The 21,054-nt window shown below is 40.4% G+C and overlaps 1 protein-coding gene across 4 annotated transcripts in view; it reads right to left on the bottom strand.

Moving 5' to 3' along the window:
* The window catches only part of TEX15 (testis expressed 15, meiosis and synapsis associated), a 93,899-nt gene extending 73,512 nt beyond the window's left edge, over positions 1–20,387 (bottom strand). For 2 of the 4 annotated variants that reach the window (XM_038560165.1, XM_038560168.1), the window contains exons 1-2: positions 20,302–20,387; positions 5,173–5,248 (exon numbers count right to left, since the gene is read on the bottom strand). The gene's annotated coding sequence lies outside the window, so the exon portion shown is untranslated. Of the gene's footprint in view, positions 1–5,172; positions 5,249–19,196; positions 19,323–20,301 lie in introns of those variants that run through there. The other 2 variants (XM_038560166.1, XM_038560169.1) reach the window with 1 other exon arrangement.
* Positions 20,388–21,054: the final 667 nt, after the last annotated feature.

The following is a 21,054-nucleotide window of genomic DNA, read 5'->3' as shown; positions in this document are numbered from 1 at the left end:
TCAGGCCCTGGGCTGAAGGCGGCCCTGGGCTGAAGGCGGCCCTAAACCGCTGAGCCACCCGGGCTGCCCAATTTTATTTATTTTTTAAAAAAACTGGTCATCATGTTCAATGTTATGTTATTGTTTACCTGGGTCTCTATTTTATTTATTTCTGACTTTCCTTTGTTATTTCTTTCCTCTACTAAATTACAGCTAAGTTTCTTCTTTCCCTAGTTCCTATCTTTTAAATAGTGCCAACATAAATGGTTACATATTTGTAGTGAAATAAGATCCCGAGAACGTAATATAAAATTTCAAGTTGGGTATGAATGTATAGTACAATCATTCACGACACTCTTTAGCAATAGTGGGCATTTCAGGGGAAAGGAAATCTAAAACCTTAGGAAAATTATTAATGAAGTAAGAGACCAGGAGGAAATTTAGCTTCGATCATGATACAAAGTATGGCAAAAGCAGCTGGAAAAAAAAAAACCAACAACAATGGTTAAAGATAAAGAGATTATAATGAAGCTAAAAAAGCACAACAGGAAAGATGGAATGGGAGACACATCAAGAAAAGAGATCATAGTAAAAAAAGTAAAGAAGGGTGCCAGTCAGTTGAGCATCTGACTCTCGATCTCAGCTCAGGTCTTGATCTTGCAGTTGTAAGTTCAAGCTCTGCGCTGCCTACTTAAGAAAAAAAAAAAAAAAAACAAGGGAGGAGGAAGATGGCAGTGGAGTTGCGCGTTTCCCAGGAGGAAATTAAGAAGGAGCCGGAGAAAAATCAGGAAAAAACGTGCCTGCTACTGCTGCATATCTTCACCACCAATACCGGCGGCCACCACGGAATGGACGAGTTTTCCCATGGAAACATGCCGTCCAGCGAGTTGCAGATCTACACTTGGATGGATGCAACACTGAAAGAACTGACTAGTTTAGTAAAAGTCTACCCAGAAGCTAGAAAGAAGGGCACACAGTTCAATTTTGCTATTGTTTTTACAGATCCTAAAAGGCCTGCCTATTGAGTAAAGGAAATTGGCAGCACCATGTCTGGGAGGAAGGAGACTGATGACTCCATGACCCTGCAGTCACAGAAGTTCCAAATAGGAGACTGTCTGGACATAGCAATCACAACTCCAAATCGGGCACCACCTCCTTCAGGGTGCATGAGACCATATTATTATTTTATTTACTATTTCCTGAATTACTATTTTTCAATCAGTTATGTAAAATAAATTCTTTTTCCTTCCCTCAAAAAAAGAGGGTTAAAGTGTCTGTAACACTAGCACAGTGGCTAGTATTGGTTTCTGGTAATGAAGAGTTTCCAAGTGGAAATGAAGCATTACACTGAGGAAACCAAGAGCAGAAAGGTCCAGGCCCATGGAGAGGAATCGGGTGGTGACAGAAAATTGGAAGGAGAAATTTCTTCTGGATGCCATAATAAACAAATAGAACACTTAGAGAGAAAATATGAATAGAATACTGGAGGAATTTTCAAAGCTCTCCAACTGGTGAGGCTGAACTAACATAAAAGAGCAAGGTCATAATCAAAAGGATCATGATCTGGGACGCCTGGGTGGCTCAGTAGTTAAGTATCTGCCTTTGGCGCAGGGCGTGATCTTGGCGTCCTGGGATCAAGTCCCACATCAGGCTCCTTGCATGGAGCCTGCTTCTTCCTCTTCCCATGTCTCTGCCTCTCTCTCAGTGTCTCCAGTGAATAAGAAAATAAAATCTTTTAAAAAAAAGGATTGTGATCTATAGCATGAGAAGAAAAAAAGCTCATACAAAAAAAAAACATATAGCATAATGATTCAAAGGTTAACACCTAAGTTTACACAAATAGATTTTCAATAAAGTCTTAAATTAGAGAGGGGTGACTGAAGAGGTAAAAAAATATGTTGTTTTTCATGGACTAGAAGCTTGTAACCCCTTGAAGGAGCAGAGAATGCCCCTAAGCTGCTATCAGTAAAATCTGGTAATTTTTTTGTTTCACTTACAGAATGTTACTGATTTTTGTCTATCAATTTGGGCAGCAGCATCTGGCTGAGTGTCAGATCATTTCTTCTTACTGATTTCAGATTCAATATCTATTTAGCCATTATTACATGACACACATCCCATTAGATACATTTATAAGTTATCCAAAGGTTTACATGTCAAAATTTCGTGAACACATGCATTTATTTTTTATAATTTTATTTTCTGGGAGAGAGAGAAAGGCACAAGTTGGGATGGGAGGGGGGAGAGGGAGAGAGAGAATCCCCATGGAGCCTGATGCCTACTCAAAATCCCACAACTGCAAGATCATGACCTGAGCCAAAACCAAGAGTTGGATGCCCAACTGAGCCACCCAGGCACCCCTACACTTCATGAACACATACATTTAAGAAAGCACAATTTCATCACAGTAGTGACTCTGCAAGTTCTATCCTTGTCAAGTTCTTGAGGTTTGGTTTAGGAGGAGAGAGGGATGCCAGAACAATGATAATAACAAGTTGTTGACTTTTTTTTTTTTTTTAAACTGTCTCTTAGGACACCTGGCTCCCTCAGTGGGTAGAACATGTGGCTTTTGATCTTGAGGTTTTGAGTTTGAGCCCATGTTGGGTATAGAGATTGCTTAAATAAGTAAGTTAAAAAAGGGATGACTGGGTGGCTCAGTGGTTGAGCGTCTGCCTTCGGCTCAGGTAGTGATCCTGGAATCCTGGGATAGAGTCCCACGTTGGGCTCCCTGCATGGAGCCTGCTTCTCCCCCTGCCTGTGTCTCTGCCTGTCTCTCTCTCTCATGAATGAACAAATAAAATACTTAAAAAAAAAAATAAGTTAAAAAAAAAAAACCTGCTCAGTCTTATACACAAAAGGTAGAAATTATTTAATAAAAAATGTTTCTAGATCATCTCCATCTTCTATAAAATTAGTGGAAAATTTAACAGAGGAAGCTCATGAAGTTTTATTTTATTTTAAATTTTATTTATGATGGACACTAGGACTACCTTATTTCTTTTCTGATCATCTTGTTTATTCTGTCACTGCCAAATCTCAGAATCTTTTAGAAAGAGCACCATGTGGAGATTATCAAATGCTTTTGGAAAAGATGAGCCATCTGTTGAGTCCTACTTCCCTGGAGGCCATTACTCTGAATCAGAGACAAGGGCTTATAATAACTACACAGTAATTCCAGTAGCTACCTGGACTCACTTACAGAAAACAAGGAAGATTTAAAAAAAAAAAAAAAGCCAACATAACTCCCAAGAGAACAGTTCTACTTTGTCAATAGGTTTCTTAGGTTTAAAAGATTTAGACAAGTAGAACTGTGTGCTTCTGAAAATCAGTGCCCATGTCAACCACTTCTCTAGAAAGATGTGCTATATGAAAAGAAAATTCATACATTAGAATGTACTATTTATCTAACCTCCTAGAAATTTATTTTAAAAAACTATATTAATTTGAACTACTAGGGACAAATAAAATCTTACTACCTAAGGCTGAATGTAATAAATACATTACGAAATGTTAAATAAAAATCTGTGAATTATCAAACAAAAATTAAGAGCTCTGAGATTTGTTTTGAAGATGTTGCTAAGATTGAACAAGCAATTTTTTCCCCAAATGCAAAAAGTCTGGAACTGATCACATTGGCAGAAAAATATCTTGAATCCTCAGGCCCAGTTACAAGTAGCTGAGGCTAACCTGGCTATATAGCGTTCACTGTGACTTAACAATCCAACTTCTCATTTTCTTTTCAAATTGTCTTTACAAAATTAGCTTGAAAAAGAATGTTTTTGAAGTATTTATGATACAGTAAAGAAAGGGCTCTGTTCAAGAAGTCTTCAGACATGGGTTTCTTGTCCTGATTCTGCTGCTCACTAAATGTCTACTCTTAATCTTTACTTTTCTCATCTGTTTCAGTAACACTTAAATCTGTATTGTAAACTATAAAATGTTTTGCTTCCTCCTTTACCTATATCTCTTTCTACCACTTTCAGGCTTTGTTTTCATTTTCTCTGTGGTTCCACATATAGGCATATGCAAGAAACTGTACAGCATATGTAAGTCCATGTCATAAAAATCTAACAGCTTCATAAGTTAGAGCCTTGATAACTCTCCTAACTTTTAAACTACTTAGACAACTTATTTCCTTAGAGTACTTCTGTCTCTGACTATGGCACTTTTATTTTTTAAATGTCAACAGTTGGTCCAATTTCCATCCTCTGATATGTTTTGTTTTTAGAATCAACCAAATATCATTTAAAACCCATCTGATTAATATGTGGGTGACCAAATTTGACAATGCTACTTTTGATTAAAAATGGAGCAAGGAAAGAAATCTGGCTACAAAATAACTAAGTTTCGTATTCTTTTTTTTTTTTTTTAATTTTTATTTTTATTTATGATAGTCACAGAGAGAGAGAGGCAGAGACACAGGCAGAGGGAGAAGCAGGCTCCATGCACCGGGAGCCCGACGTGGGATTCAATCCCGGGTCTCCAGGATTGCGCCCTGGGCCAAAGGCAGGCGCTAAACCGCTGCGCCACCCAGGGATCCCAGTTTCGTATTCTTTTTAAGTAGTGGTTCAAAGGCAGTTCCAAATCTCGAATAACATAAATGCTCTAAGCAATATCTGCATATTGGTCTGACTTTCCAATTTAGTTAATAAAAAATTGAATACTTATGGTAAGTTAAGGTCAATTTTGTTTGGGCCAATGTTCTCCCCTGGACTATAATTTACCCATTTTTCAATCTAAGCTCCAATCACAAATCCTCATAAAATAAGTACCCAATAAATATTTACTGCAAAGGACGCTTTAAAAGCATTCCTCCAAAATGTGAAAGACTACACATATTCCTCATGTATATTTTTTTTAGAGATTTTATTTATTTGTTTGACAGAGAGAGGGAGGAGAGAGAGAGAGAGAGAGAGAGAGAGACCACAAGCAAGGGGAGTGGCAGGCAGAGAGAGAGGCAGCCCCCTGCCAAGCAGAGTGCCCAATGCGGGGCTTGATCCCAGGGCTCCAGGATCAGGACCTGAGCCAAAGGCAGATGCTTAACTGAGACATAGGCATCCCCCTCATGTATCTTTTTTATTGCCAAATTATTTACAAGTCAACTGTAAAGCAGATTACTGACAGTGAGTTGAAAAAAATTAATACAGCATTATAAGTAACAGCAATAGCAAAACCATTATTTGAAATACTTACCACTCTTCAATGGAATCTACCATCATACAGTTATGATCAGAATTCAGTCCATACATGAAAAATGACAAAGGAATACCTACAAAAAAGAAAAAGGAGACATGAAGAGAATTATGGTCAGAAGCTCCCTCCAGAACAAGCACTTTATTGTCCATTCCATTTTTTTCCTCCTGATTTCCGCTTTCCTTTTAGTCCTCTCTCATTTGTGAGGAGGAAGGGGTCTGTTTTCCACATGTCTCAGTGCCTTCTCTATAACATCCTTGCATTCTTTTCTCCTCTCTCATTCCTCTTTCTGATTGTCTTTCTCCTCTCTTCAGTACATTCTCATCTGCTATTCAGAGTCAGGTCACCACTTTTACGTTGTCATCCAGTACACAAAATGACATTGTGACACAGCAGATGAGCTTGTTCTTGGATTTTTACATATAGCAAAAGACACTGAACACTAACACTGACAGTTTTATACCAAAATTTTAATTAAGTCATTATAACAGTTGTGGTACATGCTATGTACCATCTAGGTACTTTATATACAGTATCTCATTTAATCTGCACTGATTGGTAGCAGTATTTCCATTTTTTCAGATGAGAACAGAGAGATTCCCAAAGTTTAAGAAACTTGCTAAGGTTAACCAATTGCTTAGTTGGTTTTCAACTCCCCCTAGGCTTGATGTCTGGGTTCTAAACCACTAAACTATCCAACCATTTCTTAAGTTTCTTTTGGAGACATTTAAGCTGTAACTGTATGCAACATGAAAACACAAACAATTATATAATTAGCTGAATCTTAATGATCTGTTATAATTAGCTTCACATTTATGTGTTGATTTCAGGATAACAGACTTTTGTCTTGATTTCAGGATAATACTACTGGTTATGTAATATCTATATGATACTATTTCCTTTTTTAAAAAAAAATTTATTTATTCATGAGAGGCAGAGTCATAGGCAGAAGAAGCAGGCTTCCCAAACCTGCTTTCCTGTGGGAAGCCTGATGCAGGACTCAATTCCAAGACCCCAGAATCACAAGCTGAGCCGAAGTCACATGCTTACCACTGAGCCACCCAGGTGGCTATATGATACTATTCCATACATTAAAATGCTGCACATCTTGGGGTGCCCTGGGTGGCTCCACTGGTTTAAGCACATGCCCTTGGCTTAGGTCATGATCTCTGGGTTCTGGATGGAGCCCCGAGACAGATTCCCTGATCAGTGAGGAATCTGCTTCTTCCACTCCCTCTGCCCCACCCTACTCATGCTAGCTCTCTCAAATAAAATCTTTTAAAAAAATTTAATGCTACACATTCTTTAAGAAAACTATTTTTGGGGTTACCAAGTGGCTCAGTTGGTTAAGCATTTGCCTTCAGCTCAAGTCATGATCTCAGGGTTCTGGGATTGAGACCCACATTGGGCTCCCTACTCAGCAGGGAGTCTCCCTCTCCCTCTGCCTGCTACTACTCCCCTTGCTTGTGCTCTCTCTGTCAAATAAATAAAACCTTAAAAAGAAATTTTTTTAAAAGTATCTTTTTATTAGTGAAACATCCAGCAAAACTTTGGACTCCAAATTCTAGAGTTCTTCTTTTCTCCAAGTTAAGCATTCAAACAAATAAAAAAGATATTATTTTTTTAAAGATTTCACTTATTTGAGAGAGAGAAAGAGTGAGCACAAGTGGGGAAGAGGGGCAAAGGGAGAAGGAGAAGCAGACTTCCACTGAGCAGCAGTCCAACTCGGGCTCAATCCCAGGACCCCAAGGTCATGACCTGACAAAAGGCAGACACTTAACCAACAGAGCCACCCAAATGCCCTGAAAAAGGTATTTAAAATAGACACTGTAGATTTACTTTTGAAAAGATCACTACTACTCATTTTAAAACTGTATAAAAACAAAAGAATATGTTACCCTTTACTGATTATTTTGCCTATGTTTTAGTTAAGTATTTTAATGAAGTGTCACTGCCAAAGAGATCCAGAGAAATAAAAGTAGAGGACATAAAGAAACTGTAAGGAGTAAATATAACCAAGGTAATAAGGACAAGAGACTGACATATAAAAATAAAATACCAAATAATTTGGAAACTAAAAATTCTGAGAATTTAATAGCGATGGTCTGTCATTCATAAATTTCCATGATGAGAGCTGGCATTCACATATCAATAAAGGTATGAAATATTTAATAAAATTATATGGATAATATATACATTTGGAAATTGATTTCCATGTCTACTATAATTGTAGTAACCTAAGGACACTTTTTTTAAGTCAGTACATTAATAATAATCTGAAGCAAACATAAATTACCACAACTGGAGTGTGTACAAAACAAGTATGTATGAAGATGTAGAAGTTACCAATACTCCTAATTTGTTAATAAAAGTTGCTCAGGAAAGGATAGTAACACAAGAACACCTGCACAGAACTGTTCCAGACTTTCTAAAATAGCAAAACAGGCAAACCCCTGAAAATAGGGAGAAATATTGGCTATGGGGACACTGAAATTACAGAGCAACACCAACTACAGATTTAACAAAGAAGGTACTGATTTGGTTAGCCTTTCCGTAAGTTGATGAGAGATATTTTATTAAGGGAAAAAAACAACAACAAACTGTCTTCTAAGACTTTTCTCTACTAGAACGTATCCAGTACAGTAACCTCTGAATTAAATCTGCAGAGGGAGATATGCGTTCATATTGGTATGGTTGAAAATATTCAACTAAAGTTTCTATTAGGGATCCCGGGGTGGCGCAGCAGTTTAGCGCCTGCCTTTGGCCCAGGGCGCGATCCTGGAGACCCGGGATTGAATCCCATGTCGGGCTCCCGGTGCATGGAGCCTGCTTCTCCCTCTGCCTGTGTCTCTGCCCCTCTCTCTCTCTCTCTTTCTCTCTCTCTATCAAAAAAAAAAATAAAATAAATAAATAAATAAATAAATAAATAAATAAATAAATAAATAAAAAATAAAGTTTCTATCAAATATGAAAATTCTATATTCACAGATAGATTTCAAATTTCCTTCTTTAGAACCACTCATTTAGCAAGAAAAAAAGGCTTATAAAAGAGTTGGGGGGAACCTCATTTTAAACTGTTTTAGGAGATGCTAACAATGTAAGAACTCAAGTGACAAGCAGTCAAGCCTACAAAACTTTAGTTGTGAGAAAAAAATCCACAAGAAATGTCAACTTTCCTGTTCTTTAGGCACTTGTAGTTTTCCAATAATATTGGAAAATTAGGTAAGCTTGTTATGAATTTGTCAAATTAACATTTATGAAGTGGAGCACAGGATGCCAGAATGATGAGCTAAGGTTCAACAACAGACCACAAGAGGAATTTTTTAGAGGTCCTGGAAGAAGTCCCTGACATGCCGCATGGGGAGACCAAGGCAGAGTGCAAACAGAGAGGCAGGACCTGGGCACACACCTTTATTAGGGTCTGTGGGTGAAGCATGTTGGTGTTCCTAGGCTAAGCTGCATTGGTCAGTATAAACCAAAAGAGCAGGGTTTTGCTAAGCTACACAGGGGTCTTATTAAATGCGCTTAAGGGAAAGGCAATGGGAGGCAGGAGACTGCTGATCAGAAGGGCTGTTGGGGAAGTCATTTCATAAACTTTCATGTGCTTTTGAGTCTGAGGGCTAGTATCTAGGGTGCGCATTTGCATGAGGGGGCTAGTGTCAGTTTAAGGTCACCAAAGGCTGCCTGGCCAAACAAAATGATTGCTGAGGCAGCAATACTGTGGAGTAGCTTAGCTAAACTCAAAAAACTTGAGGTGAAAGAGAAGCAGAGAAATGATCTGTGTGGCACGCTTTAGGAAGAATCTATCCCTTTCAAATTCAATTATTTAGGTGGCTGAGTTTTGAATCATTTAAAAAAATTTTTAAAGATTTTATTTATCCATTCATGAGAGACACAGAGAGAGAGGCAGAGACATAGGCAGAGGGAGAAGCAGGCTCCCTGTGGGGAACTGGATGCGGGACTCCATCCCAGGGCCCTGGGATCATGCCCTAAGCTGAAGGCAGACGCTAACCACTGAGCAACCCAGGCATCCCTTGAATTGCTTTTTTTTTTTTTTAATATTTTATTTATTTATTCATGAGAAACACACAGAGAGAGGCAGAGACATAGGCAGAGGGAGAAGCAGGCTCCATGCAAGGAGCCCAATGTGGGACTCGATCCCGGGACTCCAGGATCATGCCCTGGCCAAAGGCAGGCGCTAAATTGCTGAGCCACCCAGGCATCCCTTGAATTGCTTTTTAAAGAGGCTTGAAAAAGTCTTGTGTTAAAAAAGATTTTCCAGAAACCTCTAAAAAGTAGTATTCAGTAAGTTTGTTATCCAATTATATTATACTTTCCAATTATAGATCACTGGCTACACAAGCACCAGGAACATTCATATTCAGGAAATTACCTATTATTTTTGGTCTCAGTGAGTCAAGGGCAGTGGTTCTCAAACTGTGGTCCCTAGACCAGCAGCATCCATTATCACCTGGGAACTTACTGGCTATGCAAATCTTCCGGCCCAATCCTAGATTTACTGAATCCAAAACTCTAGGAATTAGGCCCAGCAAACTGTGATCTGACAGGTTCTCCAGGTGATTCTGATGTAAGCTAGGTTTGAGATCTACTGGTAGATAATTCCGAGGAAAGCATTCTATCAGCTACATAAGAACTGTTTCTTTTTTCCTTTTTCCTTTTTAGTTATTAGCAATCTTTTCAACTAGTGTCACTATTAGGAGAAAGAAATGTTCTTAACTGGAAACCTCATTTTTAATGTTGCTCCTGCAAAGGAATAATCTAAAAGAAATGAAAAAAAGAATGCCTCTTGTAGGGTGGGAAGGGAAGCAGGCAAACCATTCATCTAACAAAGTAATCACCGAACAGCTACCTTGTTCCAGGGTACTCAGCAAGGAGGAAAGACAAGAAAGAGAACTCCGGAAGCTACCAACAATTTTAATTTGGATACCATTCAAAATAATTAACACAATATAATTAATAACATAATTGCCTATTCCTGGCAATACCAAATAAGTGATAAGTAATAATTGTATTTACACTGAAGCAATGGACTAGCAAAGCAAAAAAAAAAAACATGGTCCATCCATGATATCTAAGGCTAGTGGGTCTCAAATGTTAACATCTATCAGAATCACCTGGAGGGCTCATTAAACATAGATTAGTGGGTACCACCTCCAGAGTTTCTAATTCAGTCTGTCTGAGCTGAGGCCCAAGATTTTTTTTTTCTAATAAATTCCCAGGTAATGCTGATGGCCAGGGACCACACTTTGATAACCACCAATCTAGATGATCAGGCATCATAAAGTTTGGGCACTCCAGGAAAGAAATGTCTAAGAATTACCAGTTCATTTCTCAAGACCTTTTCATGTATATTTACTGCTGAGAGTCTCTTGCCATGATGGCAGAGAGAATAGGGAAGGGGGGATGGATTATTTTTTAAACTATGTGATTTAACTATTTTATCACAACCTATCTTCAGGTGTCTATGTTGCCTCAACCAACTTCCAATATGAAAGTTTTCCTAAACTAGAAGCAAAAGCTAGTACTCCAACATTTCCATGATTTTGTTGTGATTCAGAACGTCTAAATTTTGTTTTAATTGTCCTATACTATATAAATGAATTTCTCTAAAAATTTGGGGAAGTCTGTCCCTTCAGGCCCAAGGAGGATCCCGTATCTATTTAATTATACATGGTCAAATGAGAGTAAAGTTAAAAGTAATTTATATGCTTTAAAGACTATCCCAAGAGTCTAGGCTATGGGAAAGAGTACTTCTAGTCCAGCTGCTTTTCATCAGGGGAATAATTAAAGTTAAGGGGCCCCCAAGGGTTAGGACTCCCCTGGCTTCTTTCCCTTTGGAGTCTAGGAGCGTTGGTAAAAATAGATCAGGTTCCACAAAGGGGCCAGGGTCATCCCAGCCACAGAAAAGGTGAGAAAACAGCTCAACGCTTTATTAACTCAATCCTCTACTCCTAGTTCTTCCTTCAACCTTCTCAAATGCCCAAGTTCTGACTGGCTTAAGCAAAACAGAACTACTCCACCAAGAAGTAAACTAGCAAAGGATAATTTGCTATTGCACAACACGGAAAAAAATCTGGGATTACCTATCCCTCTCCTATGTATCAATCTATAGACGAACATAATGAGAGATTGTTACTACTTAGTGAGCCCAATTATTAAATACAAAGAATGCCTTCCTCTAAATTAATATACTGAAAACTAGTGAAAAGCAGATGAAATAGCAAGAAAGTTACCACCTTGCCAGCCTAAAGCCACTTCTTTCCTCCCTATGCAGATATAAACAGAGAAATGATTGCCTGAAAATCAGATGTATTGACAGAAGGGTGTAAAATATGGTGCTACCAGGCTGTGAAAGATGAATAGATCAATCAATTGAACTCCAAACTGAGCGCATTCTCTGTGTAGCAGAAGAAAATCACATACAAAAGGAGTTAGGGAATTGTTGTAAAGGCACAGGAATAAGATTAGTAACTAATCTATTGCCATTATGAGATTTTTAAAAAGACGTTAGGGAAATACAAAGAACTAATCAGATGATTAAAGATAATGACACATAATTTTCAAGGGAATTAAACACATGAAACTCTTGGAAGAGAAAGAATAATAAAGAGCTTCTTATTTAATCCTTGTAGAAAATTTATCAGTTTTCTCCAACAACAAAGTCATCTCTAAAATTGGTCTTATTTAAAAACCCACAAAATTCATTCTTATTAATGTATACAGGTAATATATGAAGCACTATTTGATAAATTTCTAACTAGGTCTGACCAACACTAAATCAATTTTTCCTCTTGCCCTGGATGGTTTTCTAATTAAAAACCAATAGTATTCCTCAGATTGCCCCTTTAATGTCAATGAATGGTGCCCTGAATCATTCTTGTTATTCAAGGTGTTCTTTTCATTTTAAAATATTAAGTTATCTATGTTGGTTCAAAAAATTCAATAGCAGCTTCCTTTCTACACATATTGTATGGAAAATGTAGCCACCAATCATTAGTTACCAATTCCAATCTGCTGAACCTACAAGAAATGCATGGCTGGGGCCAGAGGTACAAGAAATTTTTTTTTTAAGATACTATTTAGGGCAGCCCCAGTGGCGCAGCGGTTTAGCGCCACCTGCAGCCTGGGGCGTGATCCTGGAGACCCGGAATCGAGTCCCACATCGGGCTCCCTGCATGGAGCCTGCTTCTCCCTCTGCCTGTGTCTCTGCCTCTCTCTGTCTCTATGTCTCTTGTGAATAAATAAATAAAATCTTTAAAAATAATAAAAATCTTTTCCTATATTTAAGTTAAACATGACAAGAGAACAACTAGCAATAATAATATGCATCCTTACTAATACTCCTATCAAGAATGGACTTTAATATAATTTGTCTATTTCTAACATTATATTCATTTTAAGATTCTACCTGACTGTAGCAACAAGCAGGTTTCTCAAAAGTTCTGTAGAAGCATTTTAATAATGCAATGTCTAAGGAGCACCTGGGTGGTTCAGTGGGTTAAGCATCCAACTCTTGAATTCTGTTCAGGTCATCATCTCAGGGTCCTAAGATTAAGGCCTACATCAAGCTCTGCCTTTGGGCTCCTCACTGGATATGGAACCTGCTTAAGAATCTCTCTCTCGGGATCCCTGCGTGGCGCAGCGGTTTGGCGCCTGCCTTTGGCCCAGGGCACAATCCTGGAGACCCGGGATCAAATCCCACGTCGGGCTCCCGGTGCATGGAGCCTGCTTCTCCCTCTGCCTGTGTCTCTGCCTCTCTCTCTCTCCTCTGTGACTATCGTGAATAAATAAATAAAATCTTTAAAAAAAAAAAAAAAAAGAATCTCTCTCTCCCTCCACTGCCACCCCCTTTCCTCTCTCGTTTTCTCTCTCTCCCTTTCTTAAGGATACTGAAATAAACCTGGTGGGGGTTATACCAAGTAGACAGACTGTAGACTTCAAAGAAAAGTGTAGGCAAAACTTGAGTATTATCGAGTCTCCACAACCAAACTAACTAGAACATGGGTTATAGCATCCTAGGCAGAGAAATGAACTTAGATAATTTTTCTTGGCATTTCTCATGCTAGTCTTCCATTAGGCTAAAAATGTAAGTCCTGCTTTTAGATAGTCCATAAATACAAGGTGAACAAAACAGAACAATTTGCCATTAGCTTTTTTTCAGGCTCAGAAAATTTGCAGCGATTAATCTTTCTTTTTTTGCTTTAATTTTATTTATTCATGAGAGACACAGAGAGAAAGAGGCAAACACAGGCAGAGAGAGAAGCAGGGTCCATACAGTGAGCCCGATGCGGGACTCAATTCCCAGACCCCAGGATCACGCCCTGGACTGAAGGCAGACGCTTAACCACTGAGCCACCAGGCGTCCCGCAAATAACTTTTGTTAAAAAAATTGAGCGTAAGGGGGTGCCTGGGTGGCTCAGTCAGTTAAGTGCCTGCCTTTTGCTCAGGTCATGATCTCAGGGTCCTGGGATGGAGACCTGAGTTGGACTCCCTGCTCAGCGGGGAGTCTGCTTTTTCCTCTCCCTATGCCCCTCCCTCTGCTTTATCTTTTCTCTCTCAAATAAAATCTTTATGAAAAAAAAATTTAACATAAGTAGTTCAGATAAATTATTTTTAAAAGAAAATTATTTGACTCATTTGTGCCATAAATCAGAGAAATATATTTTTGGTGGCAGTTTGGTAAAGCCAGATCACCTAGTTCCAAATCCTGCTCTGCCCCTTATTAATAACTGTGCAACTTTGGACCAGTTACCTAATCTCTCTGTGCTTCAGTTCTTTATACATTAAAAATAAAAAATTAACAAATACCTACTCAAGTTGTTAATTCAGTTCAATATTCTTTTGCTGTATGATTAATTATGTGCAGTACATTCAACACTAACTTATAGAACAAAGTGCTATTGAGTGTTGGCTATTATTAGCACATGTTTAATTACATAAAGAGATGTAATTTTTAAATTCTTATAGTTTAATGTTAATCATCTAATATTCATCCATTTTTCCCAACAGCCATTTTATTGACGTGTGAAGCCCTATTCTTTTTTAGCTTTAAGAGAACAAAACATATGAAGTGTATGTATTTGTATGGGCTAAATACCTCAGATGGGCAGGCACATAATAAACTTGAAAAACTACAATGCTAGATTGAAATGGGCTTGAAAGACACCTGCAAATACAAAACCATTGGGTTTTTGAAAGAGAAAGATGGATTTGAGGAACTTTTTTTTTTTTTTAAAGATTTTCTTTATTTATTCATGAGAGTCACAGAGAGAGAGGCAGAGAGAGAAGCAGGCTCTCTGTGGAGAGCCTGATGTGGGACCCGATCCCAGGACCCTAGGATCACAGCCTGAGCCAAAGGCAGATGCTCAACCACTGAGCCACCCAGGTGCTCCAGAACTTTTCTTTAAAATTTGTCCTTCTGCTATTTCCTGAAGTTGCTTCATATTCTTTGTCTAAATATGTCATTGTATACAATATATGCTACAGAAAATGAAGGATATATAAACCTAGAAAGTGTGCTGGGTAGGGTGGGTCATCTGGAGAAGGACAATGCTGTGTGGTTTCACTCACATACAGAAATTAGGAGACAGAACAAGGGGTTCAATGGAAGAGGGTGGCAGATCAAGAGGCAGATTCTTGGCTGTGGAAAAGAAACTGATGGTGGGAGGGAGTGGGTGATAGGGATTGCTATGATGGGCACTGGGTATTGTGTGAAGGTGTTGAATCACTATGTTGTTCACCTGAATCTGGTGTTGCACTGTGTCAGCTAATTGGAATTTGAATTTGTATAGAAACTTAAAAAAAGTATAAGCCCAAGGTCAAAGGGCTTATGGACTTCCCTGACCACTATTATAATATGTAATTCTAACAGAGAATTTGTTGATTTTAGAAAAGCTTTGTCCTTTTTGGATTTGTTCTTTTATATTAATGGCACAAAATTATGGCAAAGCTTTCATCTACCTATATCAGAAAGTATTTGCTCCTGTCTTCCTTTACATATAATAATTCATTTTTTGCTCATAGTTTCTGTTAAGACCTGTCATTAAAACTCTTCCATAACTTGAAATGTCTCTCTAAAAGCTTTACTTATGAGCCACACAGTAGAGAACATGGGCCTACCAAAAAAAAAAAAAAAAGAAAAAGAAAAAAAAAAAGGTCACTATAAGGTTCAGTAACTGTGGACCTTTGTGGAAAGTAGCAAAGGATTAGTAGTCAAAAACTTAAGTCTGACTCCTAGTTTTGCTAGTATCTAGCTATCTTGGTTTATAACATTGGTAACGTGTTCCTATAAAACAACCTCAAGCTTATTACTGCTAAATTTGTTTTGGGGGAGAGGGGCTCACACCTTCTCGAGTCTGATAAAGCTGTATGTTTTCCTCAGCAAAAATCAACACAATCGGGATCCCTGGGTGGCGCAGCGGTTTGGCGCCTGCCTTTGGCCCAGGGCGCGATCCTGGAGACCCAGGATCGAATCCCACGTCAGGCTCCCGGTGCATGGAGCCTGCTTCTCCCTCTGCCTGTGTCTCTGCCTCTCTCTCTCTCTCTCACTGTGTGCCTATCATAAAAAAAAAAAAAAAAAAATCAACACAATCCACACATTTTTTTTTGCAAACAATCAGGGGCTTCAAATAATCACTGAAGTCCACGTATCCCAAGTTAAGAACTTTTAGACAAGAGTATTACAATGGTCCTGTTGGTTTAATATAAAAAATGCCATTTAGTCATTCCCCTTCTCTTTCTTCCTCTTTCTCTCACACATGCACTTTGCAGTTTTGCTGTTCCACCTATAAACATACCAGTGCTAACAAACTTATGCTTATAAAAGGGAAAAAGAAATTAAGTTTTACCTTCATTGGCAGAAAGTACTCCCCCCTTGAGGTGTGTGTGCAGGTTTCAGAATTGTATCCTGACAAACTAGATACAACAGTGGTTTTCCCTATTGCAATATTGTCCTTCAAATCCTCCAGTTGAGTTATAGTAGGCTAAAAAACTTGTCTGAAAAACTTAAAAATCAAAATAAATCTAGGGTCTAATAAGTACCACCAAGGAATCCAATATGAAGATTACATTCTGATAAGGATTTAATTGTTCACATATATCCACAGTCACACTAGTGAAAGCAGTAGCTGCAGCTCTGCCAAAGACTCAGCTGTTGTAATTAAAGACAGACTCTCAGGAGCAACTATCATTAGTTTCAAAGACCAGTAATTACAAAGGCTGTGCATTATGTGGATTATACATTCCAAAGATATAGAGTTGCTACCAGACTTCAGGGACTATCTTAATAGGCAAAATTGCTCATTAAAGCAATCATCAAATTTATTCTATATAGGAGTTTAAAATTTTCTGAAATTTGCTCAGTTTACTACGAAACCTTACTTCATTTTGTAAAATAGAGCTATTACTGAAAAGTTATTTCTGACAATCTAACCATACACCTAGATTAACTTCATAAAACCGCAAGTATGACAAAGTAAAAACAAATCAGTCTAGATTATCACTTATAAACAGACACAAAAAGTAATGTAAAACACTGGTATTCTTGGGACTCCTGGGTGGTTGAACATCTGCCTTTGCTCAGGGCGTGATCCTGGAGACCCAGGATCGAGTCCCATGTCGGGCTCCCTGCATGGAGCCTGCTTCTCTCTCTGCCTGTGTCTCTGCCTCTCTCTCTCTCCCATGAATGAATAAATAAAAATATTTTTTAAAAAAATAAATAGGGGATCCCTGGGTGGCGCAGCAGGTTAGCGCCTGCCTTTGGCCCAGGGTACGATCTTGGAGACCCGGGATCGAATCCCACATCGGGCTCTCGTTGCATGGAGCCTGCTTCTCCCTCTGCCTGTGTCTCTGCCTCTCTCTCTATCATTAATAAATAAAAATTAAAAAATAAATAAATAATAAAATCTTTTAAAAAACCCAAAACACTGGTATTCTGGAAATATTTGTTAAACAAAAAGTTCCTTTTTGATAAATAAAAACAAGTAACAAATATGATTTAAAAAAAGGCACTGTTAAAGGAAAACTAATCCCAATAATGCAACACGTTTAAGGCTTGCAGTTAATCAGATTCCATCACATCTAACAGAATAACTTACAGGCACTTCTAATCCCCTAAATCCTTCATGAAAGCAAAGGCATTTAGAAATAAATGACAGAAAAAATAGGACACAGGAAGCAGACCAAAGTAACACATTTACCAAAAAACATAACTGTCAATTTTCTAAAATTAATCTTCAGGCATAATGAAAAGGGTGATTGTTTTCTCTAATTTAAAATTTGGGGGAGCCTGGGTGGCTCAGTCCGTTGAGTGTCTGCCTTCAGCTCTCATCCTGGGACTGAGCCCTGCGTAGGGCTCTCTGCTTAGTGGGGAGTCTGCTTCTCCTACTCTCTCCCTTTCTCTCTCTCAAATAAATAACTAAAATCTTAAAAAAAAATTCTGCAATCCAAGTACAGTATATTGTCCTTTGGCATAATAAAAAATAACTTTACAATTTAAAAATGCCCAAGTATAGTAGTTGGTGTACTGAGAGAAAAAGTGATCCTCAAGTCACTTGCAATAGAGTAAAGCACCATCATGATATATGTTATTAATAAAAGTAGCATAATTACATTTTACTGGTTGTATAAAACATTAACAAAATTTAAATATAAGTGACATAACATTTTACTAGTTTCAGGTGTACAGTGGTAATTTCATATGTATGTGCTGTAAAATAAAACACTTTTAATGTATTAATCTATAAAATATGGCTGAAATACATGTTAAAATTATCACTAGCCACTAGAATTAAAATGTCAGAAAATGTAAATAAAACTTATGCTATTTTCCCTACTGGTTAACTATTAACCTCTAAAGCTAATTCCATTTTACCCTAGTTCTATGAATTCTTCATACAATTTTTTTGTTTTAAGTAATCTCTACACCCAAGCAGGGCTCAAATTCATGACCTGAGATCAAGAGTTAGATGGTCTTCCAACTGAGCCAGTCAAGGGCCCCAAATGCCTCAATAAAATCTTAAAAAAGAATATGTGCATGGCTATTCAAGACATTTAGGTATTGTCTCCAAACTTTTGACATCTTTGTGATTAAGTTCAGATTTTAAAATATCTGGGCAATAAAATAAAGACAGTTTTGATGTGTGTGTGTTTAAATTAGAAGCTTTTAAGAAAATGAGCAATGACAGAACATTGAAAATACCTATAAATAATCATTTCACTCCTCCAGGTGCCTTGGCCTCTAACATTAAAATGTACCCTCCTTTCCACTGAACAATATTTTGAATGAAGCCTAAAACCTCTTTAGGTTCTCTAATGAACAAAATTAACCATTTTCTAAATGCGAATTCAATGACCCTTTTCTTAAAGCTTGTACCACTTCTCTCTACACAGAGTTAACACATAATTGTCAAAAAGCAAATTCAAAAACTTAAATAAACGAATTATATAATCTTGTCACTTCCACTGTATACTTCCAAAGAGTCCCATATTTCTGCTGTCACCCAAAAGGCAAACAGTGCACTTACGGTGTTGGGGTGCTTTACATTGCACTTGGAGCCCACAGTTTTTAAAACTGGAGGGGAACTGTGTTCTTTTAAAGCCTTGAGGTTACCAATAACCCTGGACCTTTTCACTTTCTGTAACTTCATTACTAAACAGTGTCTCCCACATCGCCACCAGGGCGGCGGAGCACCTCAAGCTGAGCACTCCAAGTATATCCGACCCTAGAGTGGAAATGATGGAAACTGGGCAGCCCTGGGTGGCTCAGCGGTTTAGCGCCGCCTCCAGCCCGGGGTATGATCCTGGAGTCCCGGGATCGAGTCCCATATTGGGCTCCCTGCATGGAGCCTGCTTCTCCCTCTGCCTGTGTCTCTGCCGCCCTCTCTCTGTCTCTCTCTCATGAATAAATAAACAAAGTTTTGAAAAAAAAAAAAAAAAAAAGATGGAAACTGCCTCAGAAGAGATGAGTTAGGAACGGGCTTCAGTAGCGGCTCATACTAAACTACCTGACGGTCAGGAGACTTTCTCTACACCCACAGCCCTGTGGGACCCGAAAAGTTTCAGTACGTTCAAACAGGTGAACCAAGACGTCAAGAACTGAAGGCGAAGCAGTCTCGCAAAACCTCCACTCAGCCCTGTTTACAACGGCCGAGGCGCCACGGACACGCGGCGGCCGCCTCCCGGGGCGCGTCGGAGGAGGCTCCCCTCGGGCTCACCTGCACGCCCGCCTCCCGAGCCGCCCTCGCCTACCCGAGCGCCCCCACGTCCACCGGCTGCTGCAGCGAGACAGCGGGCGGCCGGCACCGGCGGGCATCTTCTGAGTGCGGGCTCGCGCGGGGGGTCCGGGGGGCCCGGGCGGCTCAGCGCCTCGCCTCTCTCGGCGGCGCGAGAGCAGCAGTCACCCGGGCGGCGTTCCTCGCCTCCGCGCTCGCGAGCCGCTGGGCAGTGCGTGGGGCCCGAGTCGCGGCCCGAGGGGGCGGCGCCCCGGCGAGGCCCCGCCCCGCCCCCAGCGAGCCCGCCCCCGCCCCCGCCGGGGGGGAGGGCGCGCGCGGCCTGGAACCCGGGCTGAAGGAACGCTGGAGGCGCCAGGCTCCGCGCCGAGGCTCACAGGATTCGCGCTGCTCCCTGCGACCTTCCGGCAGCTGAGCCTCCCGGAAGCCGGGTTCTCAGCCACGTCCAGGCTGTAGGGTCCCCTCCAACCCCGTGCCTCATCTTCCCCACATGCCCACAGAGGCGTCGGGCGACCTCAATGGCGCTCTGCACCGGAGCAAACGGGGCGCGAGCGTGGGAAGTGGCTCATTTGAGGGAAGCGGATACTTCACCTTCAGGACCAGGGCGCCCGCGCCCACGGCGGGGGGTGGGGGGGGGGCCCTCCTCTGGGCTCAAGTAAAGAATCTTGAACTTTGAGGCCCTTGCGGGCTTAGTGTGGGGGGGCCTGTGACCCTCGCGGGGTTCTAGGCTCAAGCCCCACGTTGGGTGTAGAGATTACTTAAAAAAAAAAAATCTTTAAAAGAAGTCCGCGAGCTTCGTTATAATAGCCTTTCCCTCTGTAATTCTCGGAGAACCTCGCCTGTGTCTCCACCGCCCTGCCGCCACGTGCCCCACACCCACCTTCGGCAGCCTGGTTGGTCCAGTCAGCTCCTCGGACTCCAAGTCTTCCCGGCGAAACACAGCTGCTCGCACCTGCTTCCTCGGAAACTTCAGGAACAAAGCGGGGCTCGCCCCGCACGTGCGCACGCGGAGGCTTCTGGGCGGGGAGGGGGCGCTTATGCGGCTGCGCAGAGCACGCGGTGGGGCCTGAGGAGCTCTGAGGTGCTGGGGGCTGGGCCCGAGGGGGTGCTAGCGGCTGCGAGGGAAGGGACTTCATAGGCCAGTCGGTGTCCTACCGTGGGCTGCGTGCTCAGTAAGCTTGCACACAGTAGGCGCTCAACAAACATTGGTTGAATGACCACGTGAATGGAATGTTACCGCGACTGGCACCCTTTCAACCCAGATGAAAGCCTGGCTTCTCTTCCTTAAATTGGGCGAATGGGCCTTGCTTAAGTAAGCCTCCAGGCATCCTCAGTTCTTAGGAAGGGGCCATTCTGGTACATGTTTGGTTGACTTTATGATTTAAAAATTTGGAAGGGTAATGGCCCTTCCAAAAAGGGCCATTCCTGTTCCGCAGGTAATGGCCAACTGCCTTAGTTAAGGCTTGAGCCTGAAGGTAGCAAACACATCACAAATTGGGGGGATCTGAGATATCAAGATTTTTAAGACTCCGTGTATTCAGAAAATTAAATCTTTGTTGCATGGCTCTTCCAGCTGTATTCAAGGAGTATGTAGACCAGAGAATCCAGGTTCTCCAGTACAGTAACTTGGATC

Source organism: Canis lupus, chromosome 16 (genome assembly GCF_011100685.1).
Source record: "Canis lupus familiaris isolate Mischka breed German Shepherd chromosome 16, alternate assembly UU_Cfam_GSD_1.0, whole genome shotgun sequence".
Classification (NCBI taxonomy): domain Eukaryota; kingdom Metazoa; phylum Chordata; class Mammalia; order Carnivora; family Canidae; genus Canis; species Canis lupus.
Note: the sequence above shows the minus strand (reverse complement) of the source record. Positions and strands in the feature narration are given on the sequence as shown.